The sequence below is a fragment of the Lissotriton vulgaris genome, chromosome 1_1 (genome assembly GCF_964263255.1).
Source record: "Lissotriton vulgaris chromosome 1_1, aLisVul1.2, whole genome shotgun sequence".
NCBI lineage: Eukaryota > Metazoa > Chordata > Amphibia > Caudata > Salamandridae > Lissotriton > Lissotriton vulgaris.
Window position 1 is genome coordinate 1428692194 of NC_141685.1, and position 20286 is coordinate 1428712479.

Below are 20286 nucleotides of genomic sequence, written 5' to 3' on the forward strand. Positions count from 1 at the left end.
CACATAGGCACCTTTTGTAACTTTTTTCTCTTTTATTTATTTTAATTACACACGTTTCAGAATAATGGTAAGTACTGAATTGATGTAGCATCACCATCAAGAACATACTCTCAATAGCACAACTATCAAAGGGGCGATGGAGTTGAGATATATGACACACCGCTTAGCTGTCCACAATTCATTCCACTTACCAACCAAGATTTGTTTTCTCAAAATATGCTTTACCACAATGAACACGATGGCGTGTCTCTGTAGATTATCGAAAACTGAAGAGTATGACAGCTCACTGTTACGAAGAAAATAATAAAAAGTTCGAGGTCACAAAATAATCGAAAGTTTTATTTAAGGCCATACGAATTAAAATGAATAAATAATTGTCTGAGTGAACTTTAAGGATCAGCTTGAAGATTTTTTTGCTTAAATTAAACTGGTGACCAAGACACTTGTAATAAAATAGTGGTGCTACATATAGATTGGGTTTAATAATAAAACGAGCATGTATATAATGAAACACGCTTCAAAAAGGAAATCACCTAAATAAATCCGATGGCTAGAACAAATGAGGAAGATAAATAAAAATAATTGTGTCTGTCTTATAATATACTTAACATCACCGATAAATTCTTTTAATATATGCCCATAATCGAAGTTTCATTTAAAAAGACACTATAAGATGACGCCGAATTCGCCAAAAGAAGTTGTGTTTTGAGAAACCCACATGAGCGCTCTGAGCCAATGAATACGGATCGGTGACTCAGGGACCACGTGACCCTGAACAACCAATCGCGTATGGCCACTTGAAACACGGAAGTGCTTCTAAATAAAGACGCGGCGCATTCGAAGGGGTAATGACTGAGCGAACACGCTGATCCTGAACGGGTGGACTGACGGACGGAATCGATTGAGGCGAAAGGTAAGAGGAAAGAGACAATCCCTAAAGGGAGAGTGCGCTTAGAAAACGTAGTGATATTGGTTTGAATTCAATAGAATAGACACTCTCTAGCGGGTAGAATGTAACGACTGGCACTAATATAGTCATTAATGGATAAGTGTGAGTAAAAACTGTAAACGAGAGTATATTTCTCTCAAAGTCAAAGTACAATTGGGTAATACTGGGAAAATAGTTAAGGTCACAAACAACTATATAAATAGGTATTTAACGAATGCTTGGTTAAATACAGACAAAGACGTAACTTTAAGGAAGGGATCCTTCCGGGAACGGGTGGAGTCCATTCCATTTAAATAGAAAGTTTATAGATTAATAAGGAGATAAAAAGTTTACTCAATACCACTGGGATTCAAATATATACTAACAAGGATACTCAAAACTTCCTTTCAGCCAAACTAAACCAGAGTGTGAAGTGGAGTTCTTTGGACATATTATAGTGGATATTACAACAGAAGACCCCCGTGGAACCCCTATGCGGGTTGGAATTATCACCGCATATTAAGTAAGTTAACCACTGGAAATAAACATAAAATCAATGTTAATATGCTATTCGTCTATAGAATTGATATATATGACCTAAAAAATAACTTTATTTTACAGCAAAAAAGAAAACGGAATCGAAAATAGGTATTTATGGTTGAAATATCAATCACATGTCACTACATGTTGTTTAAATTTACAACAACTGTGAGCACGTAATACTTCACTATATTTCAGAAGTAAATGCCTGACACAGGGTGCAGGTTCAGGGTGTTTCTTAATACACACCAAGATGCATGACGGTCACAACACAAACTTGGATACAAAACCCACGCCTTAAAAAGGTTATTTAAATATTAGATCTCTCCAGATCATATGGAATCATATACCTCTATAAAGATAAGGAGGTACATTATGTGTTAATTAACATTTAATCGATACTCAAATAGAATGTGATTTCAAACTAAAAGATATGTGGGTACATGGACACTGTTAATGTGACACCTTATCAAGTTGTGGATCATACCTGTTCACTGAGGAGAAAAAAATGTGTATAATATGGCTTGTATTCTATCAAATTGGATACTTGAGCTGAATTCTGCATGACAGGGGCCACATGACTGGTGCAAGTTTGGACTAACAGTACAATGTATGATATAGAAAGTGTACATGAAATGGCAACATATTTTGTTTATTTTGAACTTCTACAGCCTTGAAAAAGTTGTTGGGTTATACTCCCGGTCACGACAAAACACGTGTTGGCTGTGTGGAGAACTTGCAACATTCAAGAATAAATTGAATACCTGTATTATCAAGGACTACGTATTGCAATTATGTTAAACTGGTGGCAACACCTACATAGAATTATACTTTGATATACGTGTGCTAAGGAGTTTGTTTCTTGATGTTTTGAAAGACATCAAGATTTTTCGGGTACCATCATCTGTGACCATTGAGAAATCACTAAAATGGGTTAAGCAGGCAGGTACTACTGGATGAAAGTCATTGGTCAAGGGCTATTTGAAGAGATGCTCTCTCTTAGGGTAAGAGAGTTCTCTTTGTGGTGGAGAACTCAAGGAGTCTGTCACACGGCTTGTTTAAAGGTACAAAGAGGCTTGTCACCAGACTAACATCTTCTTGAGAGAAAGGTTATGAAAAGATTATAGGGGCATGTTATCAAGGGGGTTTATCTCCGCTTTTTTGGCTTTAAAAGACAAGAAAGCGGAGATAAAATTATCTCCCTATTACCTAGCTGCCGCTAACACCAGTTAGCGACAGCTAGTAGGAGATAGCGACCATCTTGGGCCCCTTTTTGCATGTCAGTGATATTTATCACTAATGAGATGCAAAGTGGGCGTGCCAAGATGTTAGAGGCTGAAAACAGTTGCTAACATCGCTATCTCCTATTACCAACTTTTGGAGATATTCGCGCTAAGCGGGAATATCTCCAAAAGCTAACACCTGCCCTGAGCAGTTCTTAGCCATGTTATCCAATGGGAGGTGGATAACATGACTAAGAGCATTAGCTCGCTAATGCATGAATATCGCTGACTTTTCAGCGATATTCATGCTTTGCAGCGATTTTTACCGCATTTGCGTTAAACCTTGGTAATACCAAGGTTTACTTGCGGTAAAAATCGCCGCAGCGCTGCGGTAAAGTTTTGTCTCTAACCAAGCAATAGCGATAATTATCGCTATTGCTTGGTAATATGCCCCTATGTTATTGAATCATCTGCCTTCGTAATCTGGGATTGAAAGTAATACTTTTCAGCACTGATGCACGCTGATTTGTGATTTCTATATTGCACTCTGTATGTGGTACAATGAGATAGTAGCTTTGATTTATTTTAATGTCTTTCCAGAGCTCTGGTTTAACGTTTCACTTGGCAGAGATTACAGGTGATCCATTGATCGGACGGGGATTAGTTTTTCAGGAGGATGAGAGGGCAAAATTACCTGATGCACAAGCTTATTTTTGATATGTACTAAAACCTTATCAGGTACCACCAAATAAGGTCTAATGAGCCCATAAGCATGCAGGCAAAATGAGATGGTTATACTTTGTTTCTATGCAATACAGGAATCTGGGGAGTAAACAAGTTTTAATTTCGTGCAGAACTCGCTTTTCATGGAGAAATAAATTCAACTATGGTGTGACTAGGTCAGATACTAGCTACGAGCTAATAGGAAGGTTTTCGGTAATCATGGAAATTTGTAATATAATGCAGATAGTTAAAACTCGCTAAATGTATCCATTTTGAGACGATAATGTGAATTTCTCTATTTTGTTTAATGAATGCATTGAAAGAGACTGGACGACCGGAGCATTTTTCTACTCACACAAAACTACTAAATCAGATAAAAGGTTGGTATTGGTATTTTGCTGCGTCACCCCTTGGAGAAGAGTCCGCGTTGTCCAATCTTTCAGTGAAAGCCCATAATTTGGCATTAAGTGGCGTAAATGGAAGTAGCGCAAGTTTACTTACTACATTTAGAAAGCCCTAACAATTTTCCCTGTGAGTCTGGATGTTGTTGTTGGGACGGATTTTCCAATCTAATATGCATTTTATATTTTGTTAACATTTTTAAAGCTGTACACATGCTATTTATTGTGCCCCTCTTTCGTGAATCGAATTTTATTTTCGCGCTCCTCTTTAATATTTGCAAATGATGCCTTAATTTAAGGTGTATTATGTGATGAGTACATTTTTAAAGGGGAGTCTACATATAAAGTTACTATTTAATTACGATCCGTAAATGTTGGTATGTATGCTGTCTTTTAACAGAATAAAACTATTTTAGAAAACAACATGATGCGGCCTATAGCCTCCTATGCTGCATTCTCTTTTTTGACTTTAGAGCCCATTTTCCATTTGACATTTTAGCTGGCTTACAGGGAGTAAAATTAAAATGTACACTCCATTCACAGTTGATTCTGTTCAGGAAAATAAAGGTAGCATTTTCCGCCTGCTTCTTTTGACCTTATTGTTGGAGAGAATTGTCCCTTCTCCATCTCAGTGGGTAACTTTTAGTGGCAAAGCACTGGAATAGCATAATCCCGCTCAGACATTTGGTGTGAAATTAGTGCATTTTGAGGAGGGGAGGCCATTTGCTTAAGGAAATCGTTTTATTACACCACATTCATTGCTTTTCCCAGACATATTTTCGAGCTTGCTTTGCAAATAGGGATAGACTACTTTACAATTTATCGTAATAAAAGAATTTCCGATTAGCTTGTAGTTCACACTGGGTTTATGTCTCCAAGATGGGTTTTGTTTCAGCATTCAGGAAATGGTTGGACTGACCCTCATTATTAAGGTAATGATAGAAAACGGGAGCCTTGGAATGCTTTCCTAGTATTCTGGTTTTAGCATCCATTTTTACATCGACACTCATGAAGTACAAAGTAGCCCAGCATTGTTAGGACAGCATGTTCCTGATTTACAGCAGGTTGTACGTTTAAAACGAGCAGTGAATGTTTTTCAATTTCCAATAAATAAAGTGGTGCTGCCAAATTACAAAAACCTTAGTACTGTACTGGAGAGCAATGCCTGTTACTTCCATGTGTTATTCCCCATTAAAATCACCATTTTCAGTAGTTAGGATGTTATTGGTCCCAGTAACGAAAGGACAATATATGGTGTTACCTCAAGTAATCCGATAATCTCCAAACTATATTGACACTTGTGACAACATCATTGATGTAATCAGTAAGTACAACAGGATGGCCTGCTCAAATATTTCCAAGTCCAGATATAATGAACCATTAAAGAGGCATGAGGGTGCATAAATAACTTGGATGTATCTTCACCAAGAAATGTGTAGGATCTACTCTAAATGCAAACGATCAGCCGCAGATCATGTTACACAATTGACTGCAGGCTCCTTATCATGGATGAATACGGGTACTTTCACCAAGAACCACGCTACACCTTCTACAGCAAGAATCCGCTAAGCAATCACAAAGCAATGAAAATGCTATTGACTAGAAGAGCGTGACATCAGTCAGGGGGATATCACACTCGGACGTGCACCACATGAATCCGCACATCCATGTATGGATGCAAGCTGAGGCTATAATTGTTTACTAGAATACAAGATGTACTAGGACCCCTCAGAGGACTCCTTGCTATTGCCAAAATATCAGAGGCTTTGCCTGAGGACTTTCACAGGAATCTTGGGTTCTACTGATGTGACTGGAACTAGAAGGCTACGGCAAACTGTAGGTCCTGGGCAGACCAGGAGTACTGGGAATGGCTTGTATGGTTCAAATGTCCACTGGCATGTTGCAATGCAAGTTTCATCTCCTCCATCATCATAAGGGTCTTACCTAACATTGTATGATATGCCCACCTAAGTTTCCTCTCTATGGACTTCTGCGAATAGTGCAGTGCTCCACACTCTCTTTCATTATTTTTTGTGCGATGTACGTAAGAATCTATGTGATAGTTCTATCATTGCAGCCAAGTTTTAAGTCATGCTATCATCACAGCCATCTTCATTGAAGACACTGTTAGTGTGGTTAGGTAGGCTTTGTCAGAAAGTAGGGCTGGCAGTACTGCTTAAGAGTTGGTGAGTGCAGGGGGGCAACACTCTGCAGAGCATCCAGGCTCTCAGATTTGGGGTTTTGCGTGCCTGGAGAATGCACAGAGGCACAGTGCTGGAAAAAAATACATTTCTCAGCAGGGCAGGAACTCTCATGTATTGTGATGACCTGGTGACCACCTGGGATGGATGGGAATAAATTTCCTCATGAGCCTTGATACTTTGTGAGGCAATCATAATGCAATGTCACTGTAGTCAGGACCATGCCATGAAGATCTAGGATTTCATTTGCAAAGTATTGTTTCTTCCTTTGAGCTTATTTCAAGGATATTAAGAATACAGAGAAGCATTTTTATAAGTTGAGTTGTACGATGGAAATAAACCTTGAATTATTGGACCACTTAATTTGAACTCTCCTAAGGACTATGGGATTGTTGCAAAACACCTGAGGTTTAGCCTGTAGTGGGACAGGAAGGACTCTTAAGTCATGACTATGTTGCTCAAGGTTTGTATTCATGTCAAAGCCTAAGGAATTAGAGTACTAGGATGTGAACATGAGTTGCTAAAAAGGGAATCATAGACTACTAATGTTTGCTAAGTATCTTGCAGTGGCCCAGGATTCCAGTAGAAACTATTGCTTATCTTTCACAGAGATCACATAGTAAAAAAGTTAACGTACTTATTCTACTCTAGACTGAGGAGCTGGTAGACATATATTTCAGATACTCACCTATTGTATGTTTATTGTCAGGAAGTATATCAAAGAACTTTGAGTTGGCTGCACAGAGATCACTACGATATATCCATTCACAGTTGCAATTAATGCAGAATATGCAGGGTAAGTTAATAAAAATATTTCTGCTTTAGACACCCACTATGCCCTGCTGACATCAGTAACCAGCAGAAGTGTTGAGTCAAAGTGGTGGGGTTCAGTGTCTCTGTTTTTTCTCTTTTCCCACACCCCTTTTGCTGTTCTTGTCAATTTCCCATATATATCAATGTTCATGATCATTACTGGAGTCAGAGGGTGAAGGAAAAGTGCATATCTTCCATTGGAACCTACGCATATGGATACCTCATCCTGACAGACAGTTCACCCTGCCCTGGTTTGACTTTTTGTTTTTGTCCTTTCTGTGTTTTTCTGACAGTGGCCGCCTTGACAATCTATAAAATCACATGAGGAGCTTCATGATTCTATGTGGCATGCACCAGCAGAATACAAGGCTCTGTTGATCAGAAGGTGAACGCAATGTGTACTACACCATATTAAAAAAGGGTATTGCCAGATTCTAGTGGTGAGATGTCTTAAGGGTATCACCCTGTAAAATCTCCCTGTAATTGGATATCTCATTTTCCCCATATGGTGTGTAGTGTGTTGTGTTCATTGTATGGCATGTTATGTATGTACTGTGGTGGATGGGTAAATAGAACTTGGTAATACCTGCCACAAATGGTAATTTCCCTTTAGTATTTCCTTGGATGTAGCGTTTTATGTCTATACTGCAGAAACTTGTGTCTTTATTTTATAATTTCTGGCAGACTAAACATGTTGTCCTGCTCAGAAGAGTCTTTTCACATGTTCTCCGACAAGTGTAATGCAGTGATTTGTTTTATTCTGACCCATGGCAAAGTATCACACCCCTTAGAGTGCCTCTTTCAATATGACTGACCATTACTCCTATGTTCCAGCCATGAAAAGGATAGTGGCTGGTGGCAGTTGATTATTGTTTCCAAACATGTTTACTGTAACCTTGGTCGGAAGACTTCCTTCATACCCATACCCATGCCAAATATATGCAGTCCATCATGACTGGGACCCGTCACTAGACCTGGAGTGCTGCTTAGCAATAAAGTAAATAGTAAGCATATTGTACATTCATGAAGAAGTGAAATACCTATTATGGGGAGCTATCATGTATATCCTTAGCCCCAGGATGGCAGCTTTACATGGAAAACCATGGTGGATCTAGCTTACTGGTGACTGCATTTCTACAACTCCCTTCACTGCTCACCTCCCTTACATCACTGTACAGAACAACATAGCTCAGGTTATTGTTTGTCTGGATTGGATATGCAAACCTATAATGGAGCAAAGAGGGAACTTTGCATACAGCTCATCCATTTGATAAAAAAGCAACAAGTTAGTTTGGGGCTCGAAAGAATCAGGAAGCAAACTTCCATTGAAACAAAGGATGTGCTTGATGGCCCACGTCAATCCTGAGTTAAGTTCAAGAAGATCAGATTCAAGCTGGTTCAAGTGGAAAGCTCCATGTTACTGCCCTCTTTTATAAAACAAGAATATGCTTTAGGACTGAGGAACAACCAATGCATTAACCTTTCAGCATTGAGGGAGACTATTAGAGTGCTTACACACTTCTCAAATCCATCTCAAGGATCCCAGCTACTGAACTGCATTGCATCGTGCTGTGATGCCATAATGGCTGTGTGGGGAGTTGGTGAAAAGTGCTACTGCCACTGCTCAGTATGCCTAAAATGACTGCATTTTGAAGCTGGCTTTTTGAACTCTATGTGCTCCACTCTTTAAGAGTATGACAGCGCAGAAGTGTTCATCTCCCCAAGTTCTGTTTGGGATACCCCCGCCTGTCTGCCTGATCACAAGAAGAACAAAGGGGGTCATTAGGATGGCGGATGGACTTTTGTCTGTCTGCCATCCAATCGTATTTGGGACTGCCCGCCTACACGGCGGTGCTCCCACAGGGTAAATTAGGATGAAACCACCACCGTGGCAGCCACATTGCCCATGTTTTGTGTTGCAGCAGGTGCTGCACTCTGCAGCACCCGCCAAAGACAAAACAGACACCCTAGACATATCCCTGCACTACGTGCCAGGCACCATGCGGTGCCTACCACATGGTGTAGCGATATGTAGGGAGCACCATAGGTTCCCCACATGGCCTATGTCCCTGGCCCAGGGGATTAGGGGGGCCCGCTATGGTCCCCCAAATCCGTTTCTGCATGTCATTTTGCTGCAGGTTTGCTGCCGCAGAACGACCGTCAGAAAGGGATATTGTAAGCCTGATAGGCACGCTGCCATTCTGGACTACAGGGTGGTCCGGCTGTTGGGACCGTGGCGGTCGGTGTTTCAGACCGACACCCATCCAGAAGCCATTGTAATATGGCGGATGGAGATTCCTGTTATGACGGGCAAGCGACCGCCACCGACAACCTGTTGCCTTCTGTGAATACCGAAAGTCTTAAAGTTAGCATTATTCTCAGTTTAGGAGTAGTAAAGTTAGGACTCCTAACTTTAGGACTCCTAAATGCCTTTTGTGAATACCGAAAGTCTTAAAGTTAGGATTTTTTCTCAGTTTAGGAGTAGTAAAGTTAGGAGGCTAATGCCTTCTTCAAATGCCAAACATTCTCATTCACAGTCCTATTTGAATGTGTGTTAACTCACTCACATTGGAGGAAACCTGATAGTCATTAAAACTGCATGTCCCAGCATCCCTTTCAGTGGATGCTGCTGATTACTCTCCGCCACCAGAGTCTTTTCCTGGAAAAAATTTTCACCATCTCTGCAGAGCCTACGTCCTCCGCAATTCCAGATGCTCTGCAAACCTGAAGGCTTGGCGTAAGTACACAGCGTCTCTCCATGAAGTCATGGCCCGGAGTTCGGCAGGTTGCTTGCTCTCTCTGGTTTGCGGCGATCCGAAGTCTTTTGATACCTCGAAAACATTACACACCAAGTGCCACTGTTGATTCCGAACACCTAGGGACGGGTTACCCAGCATACTAGTGGCCGCACACAAATATCAACCAAAATCGATTCCTCCACGAGACAACAGGGAACACAGCGGTTCTTGTAAAGGTATGTTTATTTTCTCATGGCATGACATACTTCAGCTAATGCTTCTTCAAATGCCAAACACTCTGGTCTCATTCAAAGTTCTATTTGAATGCGTGCTAACTCACTCCCATTGGGGAAAACCTGATGGTCTTTAAAACTGCATGTCCCAGTATGCCCTTCAGTGGATGCTGCTGATTACTCTCCACCACCAGAGTCTTTTCCTGGAAAATGTTGTCACCATCTCTGCAGAGCCTACGTCCTCCGCAATTCCCAATGCTCTGCACACCTGATGGTGCAGCATAAGTACACAGCGTCTCTCCATGAAGTCATGGCCCGATTTTCGGCGGGTTGCCTCCTATCTCTGGATCCCACAGTGGGCAAAATCATGAGCAAACATCCAAACGTGACTTTCAGGAGAGTAAGGAATCTAAAAGTTCAGTCAGTCTATATTTCCAAAAGAATATCTACAAATCAAGTCAGTGGCTCAAAACCAAGAGATTCATAAAATGTCATAATTGTATAGTTTACCAGATAGCAAAGAACACAACAGAAATAAAATTGGCAAATAATAAAATGTGGAAAATCAAGGAATTGATCACATGCAAGAGCCAATTTTTTGTCTACGTCATCGAATGCCCATGCTCTTTGAATGTAGGGAGCACAATTTTTGAGTTGAAGAAACGAATCCTAGAACATGTTCGTGCGACAATCAATAAAGGCTGCAGTAATGCAGTGGCAAAACATATGGTGTCATACCATTGAGGAAATTGGAAACTCTTGCAATTCTATGCAATTGAAACAGTAGCACGGAATGACCGGGGCGGCAAAAGGGAGAGAAAGCTAGGCCAAAGAAAATAACGACAGATTCTTAATTTACGGACTTCCACCTGCATAGGTTGAACCAAAGTGAAGAAGTATGTACATTTATGAATCATTATGTTTGCTTCCCATAATTATTTTTAAACCACCACTTCACTCTCTTCACATCATGGACACTTAAAGATTCTTTTAAACCTGTGTATAATTGCTGACTGAGAGGAAAAAGTTACCTTGAATCTGAAATGTGGCCCACTAGAGGGCATGGTTTGTGTAAAAGTCAGCATTGAACAGATCTAAATCATATTAAATTTGAATTGTGGCCCACTAGAGGGCATGATTTGTGTAAAAGTCAGTACTGAATTGATCTAATTTAAACATGAATTGTCTAACAAATGAAGGACAATGCAACATTGATCAGAATTAGGGCAAACAAAACACCAAAAAGTATCTATTTATTATTGTTTATTTACCGTTTGTACACATAGCACTTTGTATCACTTATAACACTATGTAAAGTTATATCTCTGCAAAAGGAAACTACATCTCCCAAAATGCTTTGTGATGTTTGAAAACAGGAAATGACCAAATTGCAATTATAATGTATATAAGTGGTTAAGATAAACATCGCGAGTATCATTGTGAACAAGGTCTCAGTGGAGACCGAAACGCTTCGATGTTGCTTTCACCTTTGAAACAGAAATAAAATAATGGAATAAGGAATTATCCAGAACCTGCCGTGAGTGAGACCAATTTGTGGATATATATATATATATATTACCTGCTGGTGGTCACCAGTAGGTAGTTATAGTTAGGACCTAGTTACCATAGGAAAATCGCAGCATTCTATTCCCAATAACTTTGGTGCCGATTGACGAACCTTCACGAAATTTTCAAAGCTTATGGCCTGCTTCAGTCCGCTCCTATCTTGAAAGTTTTGAAGTGATTCGGCAAGCGGGGCCGAGAATAAAGGGGGGTCCCAAAACATGTTTTCTCCATGCAATTTTCTATAGGAAACTTTAGACACGGCTACATCCCGAACACTGAACGGAATTACACCAAATTTGGCACAAAAAAAGGTAGCCCTTGGTTCAGAAAGAGCCCTTTTTGTTAAATGGTATAAATGCGTTGAGTAGTTTTTTAAATAATGATGGAAAAAGAAAAAACATATATTCGGCGGAGCCTAACCACACATCTCATCGTGAGATCTAATTGGCTGTCAGCACTTAATCCAAGAAGTGTTGGCAGCCATCTTGGGACCAATATACATGATAGCACCTCATTAAAAAGCATTGCAGTTAATAGAATGTTTTAAGACTTTAGTTACATTATAAATCATTTGTTGATGGAACCATGCTCCTTTTAGGAATTGTGGTGTGTTCTAAGGTGATTTTACCATGTGAAAAAGCCTTCTGCTGGGACATGATGAATCATGCTTGAGAGAAAACTATTTTCTCATGCTTTTCCCACAGAGGTTTGGAAGGTGATCTATAAGCTAAACTGAGAGCATATTTTCAGTAAATTCACATTATCTTTCCAAATCATATGAGAATGAAGTCTGACATTCTCATGTACATCCAACAAGAGCTGAGAAAGTCAGTTGATTCCTCTGTGTTCTACTGAAGCTTCCCAGAGTGTTCTAAAGAACAACTAGAGCGCTAACAGTCCTACTTATGACAAACGTATTGCACACCTGAAGCCATCTTGATTGGAATAAAGTGGTAACTCTTAAAACATTTAATTTAAAAAGGAACAAAATGAGGGGGTTCATTTTGCCATAGAAAGTATGATTAGTGCTGCAGAAAGAAAAATTAGGGCACATTTTGAGTGCCTTCTCAAATCCTCTTCTATTTCATTAAAAAATTCTGACATGCGGACTGAAACATGAACTTTCAATACCAGCAGCAGACTTCCCTGGTGAGCAGTAGTTTTACTACAGTGATCTAATAATAAGCAACTAGAGTGTTAGCATTCTGAATTTATGGAAAATGTGTGACACATCCGAATGCCTTCTCTATGGAATCAAAGTAAAAAACTGAAAGTATTTCCTACTGGAGACTGCAGTAAATTAGGAAACTTCATAACAAATAAGTCTCCCAAGATGGCCACCAGAGATAAAAGAGCCCAAATGTATCACAAATTTCGCCCAGATGTAGCCCAAGGATAGCCAAATGACAGAATGTCCCAGAGTGTTCTAAAGAACAACTAGAGCGCTAACAGTCTTACTTATGAAAAAAGTATGGCACACCTAAAGCCGTCTTGTTTGGAATAAAGTGGTAACACATAAACCATTTAATTTGCAAAAGAACAAAATGAGGGGGTTCATTTTGCCAATGAAATTAGGATTAGTGCGGCAGAAAGAAAAATTAAGGCACATTTTGACTTCTCAAATTCTCTTCTATTTCATTAAAAAATTCTGACATGCAGTCTGAAACATGAACTGTTAATACCAGCAGCAGACTGCTCTGGTGAGCACAGTGATCTAATGAGAAACTAGAGTGCTAACATTCAGATTTTATAGCAAATGTGAATGCCTTCTTGATGGATCCAAAGTAAAAAACTGAAAGTATTTCCTACTGAGGAGACTGCAGTAAATGAGGAAATTAGGAAACCTCATAACAAATAAGTCTCCCAAGATGACCACCAGAGAAAATGAGCCCAAATGTAGCACAAATATCACCCAGATGTAGCCCACCTGTAGCCCAATGACAGAGGTGTGCAAAACACTTTTTATTTTTTGTGTTTTTGCAGTTTTATATAGTGCAGACTTGTCAGATATTTGAGTGATTTACATGAGCATTTGGTTACATTACACAAGAACAAATTCTTTTTGGTTTTAGACATGGGGAGATTAAGTGATTTGACAAGAATCACAGAATGTCGAGCTGAAGCACTCAAACCTGGTTCCCCAGTTGCAAAGTCTGCAGCTCTGGAAGTAACACCACCTCCTCTCACCTAAGTGCAACATTTAATCAAGTGGTCAACTGGATAAAAAACACACAAAGTTAACAAATAATTTAAAAGTGCTTTGTCGCTATCTGAAAACTCCGAAAATATGTCCTCATTTTAGTTTTTTAGAGCACTAACCATAATTTTGATGCAAATAAGACCCTCTCTTATGTGTAATTTCTAAAGGAAATGTTCTAGGTATTACAATTTTGATAACATAAAGAAGATGTCAGGCGTTCCACACTTGCAATAAATATAGAATGTTAGCAATCTAGTTGTTCATTAGGATACCGTTGAGAGGCAGAGGCCAGGGGCACAGACTCTGAAAATTGAAGGCAGGTAGGCGGTTGCAGAGGCAACAATTTGACCACACTGGGCAGGCAGGAAGGGCAGTGGCAGCACAACAGACTATGGAGGGCAGTGGAAAGGGGGACAGGGGCAACAAACCAACAATACAGGACTGGCAAGAGAGGCTGTTGCAATATAATAGACCATTGTGGGTGAAGGACGAGGCACTGGTAGTACAACCATACATGCCAACAGACCCGATTCAGCAAGGAAACGTCCAATGTTTTTAAGCCCAAATGGGCTTTATTTGATCTGTCTCCTGTCTACAATCTCCTCTTTTTCAATGTAAGTCAAAAGGGAAATTCAATACCCCAGTTTTTTTCAAAATCTCCCCTTTACCAAGTTCAAAATGTTAGCCAGTATGGTACATTGGATCATGGAAGTGAGGAGGAATTGAGGTAGGGACATGGACTCTGACAACAGAGGACAGGAGGGACATGGAGAGGTACACCAAACTGACCCTACAGGGCAGGCATCAGGGTTTGTAGCAGCACAATACACCACACAGGGCATGGGGGATGGGAGTGCAGCACAACAATCCATAGAAAGCAATAGGGAGGGGACATGACCATGCACATGGACAACAGAGAAAAGAGGGGAAAGAGGCAATGGTAGCTAGCTGACTATAATGGACAGACAGGAGAGAAAGCTACAGCATAACTGACCATAAAGGGCAGGAGGAAAGGATCAGGGGCACTACAATGGAACAGACAAGCCAGGAGGGAGGGTATAGGGGTCTGCACATGGAAACAGAGTGCTGGGGCAAGGGGGCATGGCAGGAGCAGCAAGATGACCTTGGAGGTCAGACAGAATGGGCACTAGAAGCAAGACACACCATGGAGCGCAACAGTGAGACTATAATGGCATACACACAGACCATGGTGGGATGGGGTCAGGGGCAGCTAGCTGACCACACAGGGAAGGTGGGAGGGGCCATGGCAGCACAGAAGACCATGCATGGCAAGCGGGAAGGTTAGTGGCAGCACAACGGTTATGATGGGCAAGAAGGAGGGTGCAGGGGCATGCACAAAGGACCATGGAGGATAGAAGGGAGGTTCAGGACCTGGGCACGGACAAGAGAGTTCAGGGGAAGGGGCCTCACAACAGACCACACAGGGCAGGCAGGAGGAGCAGTGGCAGCACAACAGACCAGGGAGGGCAGAAGTAAAATGGACCATGGAGGACAGGAGGAAAGGGATAGGGGCATGGAATGTGGGCAGGCGGCACGGACAGGCCATATGACAATGCTAGGCAGGTGGAAGGGGAGTGGCAACTAAACAGAACACTCAGAGTAGATAGAAGTGGCAGCTCCATGGAACATGTTGGGCAAAAAGGATGAAACAGGGGTATGCACACAGATATCGGAGGGCAGGGGGAAGGAGAATAAGGGCAGAAAGCTAAGCACCGAGGCTAAGCAGGAGGTCAATGATGGGACCTAGAATTGGGCAATGGAGGGCAAGAGGAGTGGACTGGTACATCATGCTAAATGGAGGGCAGTGACAGCACATCAGACCATGCATGGCAGGAGCGAGGAGGCTAGTCCATGGATTCAGACAGCAGAGGATAGGGAGGAGATGGATGGGGCAACAAGCTAACTGTTCAGAGAAGGCGGGAAGGCCAGTGACAGAACAACAGCCACACAGGCCTGTAATAAGGGAGCAGGAAAAGGACTTGGACAATGGATGGCTAGGAGGAGGGTAGGCCGGAGCGGGAAGCTTGGGTGGGGGCAGCACAATGCCAGGCCCTGCTTCCATCCCCCCACCATCCATTGTGATATGCATCTTACTTAATGTTAAAAAAAACTTAGAAATTTGTTGAAAAAAACAAAGATTACAGGGACAGTATAGTTAGACTCAGATTTCTCTCATACACAACCAGTGAAATTCAGCAGTTATAGTTACCTAAGCTAACTATAACTTACGCCCCTCAATGTACTGCTAATGACCTCAGACATTACATCATTCATGACATGGTCAGTTCCATCACTCATGACATCACTCATGACATCTCAATTGAGCTGTGAATGGAATGAAATTATAATCGCTAGAACGTTATTTAGGGATAGTGTGTGTATATTAACACCCCTTTTTTAAATTTTATTTTCTGTAAGAACCATTATAAAACGCAACGTGCCCAGATTAATATGGCCGATAGACTTTCACTTTAAAGTAATGTGTAGTCCATTGTTTATAATGATGTTTGCAATCCTAAGTGTGTTTATTATGAATAAGTCACGATGAACATACAGGTACGGCGGTCACAGGGCAAGTTATGCTGAAATGACATTGTGTGCCTATTAACACTTGTTTTCTTTTCTTTATTGTATCAATTCCTGAATTTTCACATCGTGACCAGGCCAATATGGCCGCCAGATTTTTGGATTAAAGTAATATGTAGTCCTTTGTTAATGTTGGGAACTTTAGGCATTTGTACATTTAAATAAGGATGCTACAATGATGACTTGTGTCGTCATCAAGGTTTGGACGAGTCAAAACTCGTGGATCACGTCCTTTGCAGATTAAATACTTCCAAAATACAACCTGAGTGCTGATTCCTTCCTTGTAAGAGTGAGAGGAGAATAAATACATGTACATAAAATTCACCTAAAAACCCACAAGTTTCTGGGACATTATAGTTAGAAATTAGCATTTAAAAAACCTCAGAAATTCACTGAAAAAACCATAGGAATCATGGACGTCATAGTTAATTGGACATTTCACTCGTACAAACAAGAGAAATGTGTCCGTTATAGTTAGTTGTGCTAACTATAACTCGCGCCCCCGCAATGCACTGCTGATGACGTCACATATTACATCACTCATGACATGGTCAGTGACATCACTGATGACATCATCCATGTGATCATCTGATGCACCTCCTCACACCCTAGAATACAGACTACCATTCTCGAAACTATAGACACACCAATACTAGTACAGATACAATATTCTGTGCACTATGCATGCAGACCTCTAACCAGCTACATACTATTGATACGCCCTTCTTAATACCCAGTTAGTACCTATGCAGTCTAGGAATCCTTCTGTCTGTCCCATGCACTTATCCATTCACCCATCCAGCACTATCTACGTATCCTATCACTCCACCAATAACTAAGCACTTATAAATTCAGCACGCACTTTCTTGGCAACACTGAAATTACTACAGTTATTAGTTGTATACTTAAGGAATGGCGTAGTCACTAACACAAGTGCAGGTACAATATTTTGTACACTATGCATGTACACCTCTAACCAGCTACAATCTATTGATACGCTCTTCTAAATGCCCAGTTAGTACCTATGCAGTGTAGGAATCCTCCTGTCTGTCCCATGCATTTCTCCAGTCACCCATCCAGCACTATCTACTTATCCTATTACTCCACCAATACCTAAGAACTTATAAATTCACTATACACTCTGTTTGTAATACTGTAATTATTCTAGTTCCTAGTCATGAAGTACAGCTATAATATTTTGTGTACTATCCAAGCAGACCTCTAACTAGCTACATACTATTGATACACTCTTCTAAATACCCAGTTAGTACTCATGCAGTGTAGGAATCGTCCAGTCTGTTCCATGCACTTCTTTAATCACTTATCTACCACTATCTTCTTATCCTATCACTCCACCAATACGTAAGCCCTTATAATTTTTTTTTTTTTTAAACTTTATTTTTGTTGCAGACAATGATAGCATAGAACAATTGCGTCAACAGTTACAAGAACGCAATGACATTATGTCAAAGAACACACTTCTGTATACACGGCCCATCAGCCCACAACCCGAGGGCCGGGCGGCGGTAGCTGGTAGCATGTAAGCCAGGTCACGAACCCAGCCCTGTAACTGCACGGCAGGATATTCTGATCTGCTTTTCCGTTTTTTCTTTAATACATGTTACCCCCCAACTCCCCAAAGGAACCCCTCCCCTCAAAACTACGGCATTCATGACTAAAACATGTGTACACAGGTCGTTCACCTCATTATGGCACTCCTATTGGCAGATATAGCAGCGGTCGCTACGTAAATTAGGAATGACGCCTTGAGATACAAAACACAATACTTCCCAGTTGTAACCTACATGTGCGTGTGCGGTCAGGCATACGTAAGCCCTTATAATTGAAGTGTTGACTCTGTTTGCAGCACTGTCATCATTTCATTTACTAGTGATATTCTTATAAAATGACCTAGGCACCAACACAAGTACACATAAAATATTCTGTGCATAACCCCTACAAATCGATAAGCAGATACATACTATTGGTCCATTCCATTAAATACTGAAGTAGAACCATTGCAGCATCGGATACCTCCTGTCAGTCTCATGCAATTCTTCAATCACCCATCCAGCACTGTGTTCTTATTATATCAGTCTGCCAATACCTAAGCACTTATGGGGCTGATTTACAAGCACCCTGTGCCACCAGTACATCACTTTTTGTAACATAGTGATGGTGCTAGGCACTCCTTCATATTTACAAGGAGAGGAAAAGCCACCCTGCATGGTTTTTGCTCTCCTTGTAAATACAACCCCTGCATACAAAGAACTTTGCATTGAAGGGGCGTTCCAAAGGTGTTGCTTTGGGTGTTCCCACGCAACACCCATAGAACAAGACACATCTCCAGATTTATGAGAAATCGATAATCTGGAGATGTGTGTGAATGCTGCACCATCCTAAAGTTGGGGTAGAAAGGCGCAATGAGGAGAATTGTTTTCATTTCTCCAATTTTTTTCCTCTTTCAATGCATACTACATTCCACAGCATACATTGAAAGAGGATAATGCCTTTACTGATTGTTTTTGTGCAGGAAGGGACACCTTCCTGCACAAAAACAATCTCTTCACGACACAGATATCCTTGCACCATGGTGCAAGGGTGCCTGTGTCACTGCATGGCTGCAGTTTTTGCAGCAGTGCAGAAGGAAGCACAGCGTTGCAACATATTCATGTACATATGTCACATACCTGTGCTTCAGTATTGCCGCAGTGCAGCTAAAGAGCTTGCAGTATCACGCTGCAGTACTTCCTCATAAATCTTCACCTGTAAGTTCACCATATACTACCAATGCATTCTTTCAGTCAATCATGCTGTATACATATATTCAATCAAACTTTCACACATTACCTTGCAATTATAGTTCTTTCTTTAACCAGATAAGGTAGTTCTGAAAAGAACTTTTTTTTCTTTTGCATTTTTTTTAAGAATTTTGTATTTTTTGTGACGTTTTTTCAAAAAATGAACAAAAAAGAATGAATAAAACAGGAAACTTTTGGAATTACTTATCATTCCAAAAACAAACAACTTTTTTTTTAACAACAATGGTTGCGTTGCGCAGCACAAACTGCTTTCACCGAAGCATATACGATTCTTACACTTCTTGCAGTGTTGCTCGAGAAAGGTGAATTCTGGCCTAATGTCCATTGCAGGTGTTCCTGAGGAAGCTCCAGACGTAGTTGCAACAGCAGGTGAGGGGTTCAAAGCAAGATTGAGAGGATGTGTGGTCCGGAGATGCTTGTACATAGAAGCAGTGCCACAAGAGGATTTTTTTTCACTGCCTCTTGACAGGACTTGGTCACAAATTTTGCACGTCACCTTTCTCGCATTTACTTTCTTCTCTCCAGGTGGAAAAGTGAAGATTTTCCACACAACAGATTCTGGCCTCTGTGGACGTGGTGCCTTCTGCAAGAATTCTTCTTCAGAAGATACATCCTCCTGCTGCTGCTGCTGTCCAGATGCCATTTTGTTAGATTTTTTTTAAAAACACCAAAAAAAACACAAGCAAAAAGGGTTCTTGTAGGAAAAGAGATGTCTTTCTAAAGATGCTCCAACAAGAATGATTAAAATGGGTGGGGTCCTTCAATAGTTACAGTGGGAAATGTTATGAACCAATGAAATCTTTTTTTTTTAGGTCACTTGGGATCCACGCACTCTGCGCTCACGAAGCACGCACCCGATGTGACTTCGCGAAAATATATTATTTTTATGAATATCTTAGATAATCTCTTACCCTAATATGTATATTAAAGACACATGCATATCATTTTAGAACATAATTTTTTTGCGGGTTTCGCGCACCCTAATGCGCATGTGTCACGAATGAGCGGGATCAGGAGTCGCGGACTGGTTGCATACCAATCGCGCACATCACGTTATATTAAATGTATATGATGTAACTGTACAACATGCAATCGCACACCGTACGCTGATCCTTCACGACTTTTCAAAAATGGTGGCTAGAATACGCGCACCCACTCTGATGTGTACGCTTTGGGTGCGCAGCTCCGAATTTTTTTTTGAAAAAAATATAAATTATAGAAGTATATTTAAACAACATTAAAAAAAAACGTTATCAATATTTCAGTTTGAATTAAAAAAAAATTGTGCAAT